Source organism: Mixophyes fleayi, chromosome 8 (assembly GCF_038048845.1).
Source record: "Mixophyes fleayi isolate aMixFle1 chromosome 8, aMixFle1.hap1, whole genome shotgun sequence".
Classification (NCBI taxonomy): domain Eukaryota; kingdom Metazoa; phylum Chordata; class Amphibia; order Anura; family Limnodynastidae; genus Mixophyes; species Mixophyes fleayi.
Window position 1 is genome coordinate 59,420,129 of NC_134409.1, and position 5,892 is coordinate 59,426,020.

The window sequence follows — 5,892 nt, forward strand, 5'->3', positions numbered from 1 at the left end:
TTGGTGCTGTCTGTGTATTATTGCATCTGAGGTTGGGGTAGTGGGTAGCTGTCCAACTTTGCATACAGTCATTCCTGAGTTCTAATCCAGACAGAAACCCTTCATCTGTGGGGCGGTTTTATACACTCTTCTGTGTATCCTTTATTGAAGAGTGTGCTATGCATTTTGCTGAAAGATGTATTTACACCATATACATTTTGATACATTTGTTTTTCATGTGTTTTTAATGTAGCCATGTCCATGCATTTTGCGCACTATACGGCGACTTGAAATCCTAAACAGTGAAAGATCGTGAAGAATGTGTTTGTTGTTAACAGTGTGTATTACGCTAATTAGTAGCAAAGGAAAAACAAGGTTGAGAGTGTTCCAGATTATTTTTAATTGACAGTGATTAATGAGTAAAGAGTTATCTCGTAAAAATAAGCCTCAAGCATGTTTGTTGTGTTGTATATAAATAAACTGTTGGCCCCTCCCACAGTGGGCGTGAAGTATGCATTGTTTAGCTTGCCGTCAATCAGTTGAGAGCCGTCGCTTACGCGTGTAGCATGTTTAAAGATCCGCAGGTGGGTGTGTTTTCTAACGTTTGCACTGCTTATTTGTGTCACTTAGTTGTAATGGACCACAAGGGGGTGTGTTTTTGCTGTTTGAGGTGCTTATTTCACTCGCAAATCGGTTTCCGTCACTCAAAGTATGCAACCCAGATGCGTTTGCGTTTGCGTACCTTGATGAATCAGGCCCTATATTATTAGCATTATGATTAATAATGTTTTCTGTGATTTGCTACATTTAGTCATTGTGAACAAGCTGACCTTTGTATTCACACTTTTAGCCTTGCACGACAATTTGTTGGATTGTGGCTCAGATGGAAGTGAACAGGCTGCCAACTGCCATTTATTTATTTCAACTTGTTTTCTTCACCTACACATTGCTTGTGTGAGTTTAATTTATGTCTTAAATAAGTCATAAGAGTATGCAGCAGGGGTTTCTCCATTTTATGTGTTACCTTCATCCCCTTGCATGATCAGATATGGTGCTGCCACAAGTGGGGAGCAGACCAATATCACATCAATTAACTATGCCCACCTACCCCAAGAACAGAAAGGCCATGATTGATTATGGGGGAACACATTTTAACGCCCCACACACTTTACATTGGCTTATATGTGACACCCCTTCCCATGCGTGAGCACAGGCCCCCCCCAATTGGCCACCCCATCACCTGTCCAACCCATCCCAGGTTCAAACAGCCGAGGATGGGACCCTTGCAGGGGTCAAGGTCATCAAGACACCCAAACATGTATAAATGGTCCCTATGCCTTTTTACCTGGAGTCTGGGGGTTTCCCTAACAGCGCCCCACCCTGTGGTCAGGGCACACATATCATTAATTACTCCACTTACCCGTTAAGGTACCTACAAATTTTTAGCCAGGTGGGTCTGTCATATTAATCCATACACGACTGACGGGGCTGACAGCAGGCAACCTCCATCCCATTCATCCCAATGGCCTTTTGCACCCGCAGTTTAGACAGGAGCCCGCACAGTTATTCCTCTGCAATGACTCCCATGGTGTCCAGGATTTCTGATCTTGGATAACATTGGGGTTCTGCCGCAGCGTGGTCATTCCCCTAACCTTCTGCATTTTACGGTAACCCCTAGTTTCTCCAAGTCTCCACATCAATTGCATGGGGTACAGTCCTCCCTACCAATTTCAGGTGCAGTTTCTCTCCTAGGCCCTGGGTTTCATGCTAGATGCCAGTCGCATGGAGCCAACCCTTAAGGCCCATCTGGCTCTAAATGAAAAACCTACATTGTCAAGTAAAGAAGTAACAGCTCTTAACATGTCACTTTCTCTATTTTCCCAGAAGAGATATCGAATATCCATGCTTTCCAGTTGAAAAGCCAGGTGACGACAGGTGGGTGCAGCGATATTTTGGTGGGGAGGAAAGATCTGTCCGGAGATCGGTGCAAAGGATTGGAGGTCACCACATCCAGTGAGTATGTTTGTCTGTTGCACATTTTACACAAGAAATTAGCCCTCCTATAGACAACACCTGCAATTAATCCACTGACATTGATCAGGGCCCACACAAGCTCATAAAATTACTGGAGATACAGTTTCTAGGTAAAAAACCTGTGCAAACAGCTCAGATGCAAGTGTCACAAGTGATAGTGAAAGGCGTGGAAATGGTAAAATGCTCTAACACTGCTCTTACATGGGGTATTAAGCCTAGCACCATAGATAAGTTTGAGAAGGGTCTTTTCGTGGAAATGTTCACAATTACTGATATCGCAAAGAAATGCCTAGCCATGACTTGTGAGAGAAACTGAATAGCGGAGGATGTGTACAAATCTTTTCCAAACTGGCAAACTTGTTTCGATACATGGGTTCTAGGCTCCATGATGGTTTACACATTGACCGTTGTCTGCCTATGGGTTGTTCGATTTCCTGTGCATACTTTGAGAGGTTTAGTTAATTTCTCCACTGGTGCATTCGAGCAGGGACCGGACATCATGGGATAACCCATTACCTGGACGTCATTTTGATAGCGGGTTTCTACAAGTTTTCCCCAGTGTGCAGACACCATATTTGCAGCCAAAGCTTTGCTTTTTCGTTTTAGGGATTCCCGGCACAAACAAGAAGAAAGAGGGTCCTACCCACATGTTTCTCATTTTTGGGATCAAATTCAACATACAGGCAGGCTGTTGTCATCCCCCTCGATAAGGTGTGTAAAATGGAGGATTGCATTTTATGCATACAGGGAGCCCCTTCCGTTCCTTTGTGTAAAGTTAATTTTCTTTTATGTTCATTTAATTATGCATGTCGGATTATTGTCATGAGCAGGGTTTTTCGTTGAAAACTGCAACAAGTTTTGGGACCTACCTGAATGGTGATTGTCATTATCACAGTCATTGGCATTACACCTCGCTGCAATGCGGCGTGGTGTCCAATCTCCTTGCTTTTTCCCATAATCGTGGCTATAGAGCTTTAAGCCTTGCGATTGCGCGGATGCCAAATTGCTTTTTGGTGTGACAATCTTGGTTTGTCCAATCGATCAACAAACAACACATTGTCCCTCCTGCCATTGCTCAGCTGCGACATGTGGTCTTACTCTGCCTGAAATTTGATATCTCCTTTAAGGCGCGGCATGTACCGGGGGTAGACAATGAATGCTCTCTACTGCTTTAAATGGTGGCGCTTAAGAGTCCTTGCTCCAAACGCTAACCCTGTGAGCACCTATTGTCCTTCTCATGTTTGGCAGATCATCAAGCCGGCAGAGCAGGACTTGTCGGCAGAGTGGAACCATTGAGTTCAATTCCTGTGTTCTCGTGGACATCAGGATGCAGGTCAGAGCAGCGATATCCTAGATTTTGTGTGGTCTGGATATAAGTCCGGTGCCTCCAAGACATCTATGTCTGCCAATCTAGTGGACATTTCATTTATGATATAGTTACATGGAGCAGAAGAGCTTCCGGATCTCCAAGGCCCTTAGGGGTTTGGCATGCGATAGACTGGTGTCTGAGGATACTAGGAGGCCATTAGTCTAGCAAATATGACTAATAGCCTAAATTAGTCATGAAATTTATTGCATCAGACGTTTATGAGTTACTGTTGTTTCGCACCACATTTGTTTTTGCCTTCTTTGGAGCCTTTAGAACATGCAAATTACTAGCGCAGTCTAAGCTAAGCGCAGCCTCAGGTTTGCTAGCTCGACTTATGTTTATACACAATAGAAATATCTCTTGTAAAATAGCCAGGTCTAAGATGTACCAAGCAGGTAAAGGTTGCTGGGTTACTATACCAGCTCACATAGATATAGAGGTTTGCCCACTTGCTTGATGCAAAAAATTCTCAGGGGTTAGACCCCTTGAGAAAATTATTCCTTGTGCACATTGATGGTTCCCCTCTCACCAAATAACAATTTAACGTACACTTAAAGAGAACATTAGAATTCATAAGATTAGATCCGTCTCTCTATGGCACCTATTCATTTCCGATTGGGGCGGCTACATCTGCTTGTCAGGCTCTTCCATTGTCGCAACTAAATTCCTGGGCAGATGGAAGTCCAAAGCCTACAAAAATATTAGACCAAATAAATGATAGGCAAATCTAACTCCTTCGGTAACCCAGGGCTTTGCTGCTTGTTGCTTTTAGCGAGGGCATGAAGGGAATTTTTCCATTTTTTCCTTGGATCAAGGAATTATTAACTATGTGCCTCCGGAGTTTTTAGGTTTTATACCTTCATATGGGTTACCGATCCCACTCGCATCTCCACCAAGCTCTCCGTCAGCATTTTGGGCACCTGGTATACTTTTGATATGTATTGGTTGGTTTTGATTTACGTGTAAGCTTACAATAAATAATCTTGTTCATAGGTCGACCGAGGAGGAAGATTCAAATATGGGTGGTTGTCCACTCATATGTGTTCAGAGCGTCTAGTCACAGGATGGCCTCTAATTGGTCCTTCTTGTCCTGCCCTGTGGAGGTGCATTGGTTGGGTAGATGGTGGCTTTGTTGGCCAGCCTTTCTTCATTTTTGACCCAGGAGATAACAAAATAAGGGCACACCTTGTCGTACACCTTGGAGGAAATGATTTTGGCAAGGGGAAATCGTTAGATTTAATTATTAGCATTCAGGAGAATTTGAAGAAGGTGAAATTCAGATGTTGTTTTGGTTGGATGTTGTTGGATGCCTCTATTGGTCAGGTGGTATTTCTTCCATAGTTATTGTTAAAAAGCTTAATCACTCTCCAATCATGTGATCCGGTCCCTTGGGGGGGGTTAGTTATCAACCACCCTTTAATTTCACTGGATCAGGTTTATTTGTTCAGACGGGATGGGGTTGACCTCACCATTGAAGTTTTATCGTTGTTGTTTACTCTATTAAAGGACGGCAGCGGTGGTGAAAATGCACTGCGATCAACGACTGATCATAAGGCGCTATCAATAACTGGCCGTAGGTCACTGCCCTATTCGAGGTAAAGGTGGCTCTTGTGTGAGGGACCCCTTGAGGTGCTCTGTGTGGGCACGTCATTGTGAGCCTAGAGGGGTGTAGTCACTCTGACACCAGATTTAGCGCCAGCCATTCAGTAAGAGAGGATATCCTTGGTTTAGTGGATTCAAGACTATTTGGCCATCCACTCGTTTGGTTCAGTATTCAGTTGTTTTAGCTGTCTTGCATTTTGCTTTCTATGCCATCAATTTACTTTATTAAACTGTGACCTATTTTGCCAAAGTTAAATATGTGTCCGAGTTTTTATTTCAATTACAGAATAAAGTTAAATCATGTTAGAAGGGGATAGTGCAGTGAAAAGAGGTCATCAACAATATGCAGTTTAACGGTTATTGGCCACTTCATTGGTTCTCTAATACCCTTCTCTCACCAAATCTCGGGTCAACGGAATAATGAACATGATTTTAGCCGTGTTGCTTCTCTTCACACCGCACTTTGGTCACAGGTAATTCCTGGGTCGTCGCCTTTCACACTGCACCCGTGTCTGCTCTGTATTAACAAGTTGAGTCATTAAAAGGGGAGAGCAGAGGCTCATATACATGACATAGCAGAGGCTCTTATAGATGAGTCATAAAAAGTGAACACTGACTGCATCGCTATAATCATGGCCGACGAGAGATATAAGCAGTTACTCTGCAGAATGGACTTCCTGTATTATAGTGGAATGCTTATGTTTCTGGATGCAAATGACAGATTAATGCATCTGGTTACAGTCTGTCATCTGGCCCAGTGTTATTTCCTGAAGAGAAGGGTGGATTTTTTGGCTGAGAGGGCTAAAACTTGACACCAATTCTTACACAGGAGGAGAGCTTTTTGTTGTCCACATTTGACACCATAGTCAAATTCAGCACTGCAACAAACAGAAGATGTAGATCAGAAA

At 43.3% G+C, this 5,892-nt stretch overlaps 1 long non-coding RNA gene across 1 annotated transcript; it reads left to right on the forward strand.

Annotated features, from left to right (window-relative positions):
* Positions 1–778: 778 nt before the first annotated feature.
* On the forward strand, positions 779–2,718 carry LOC142100084 (uncharacterized). Its single transcript, XR_012678692.1, has 3 exons — positions 779–933; positions 1,864–1,992; positions 2,620–2,718. It is a non-coding gene; the product is annotated as an uncharacterized LOC142100084 (long non-coding RNA).
* Positions 2,719–5,892: the final 3,174 nt, after the last annotated feature.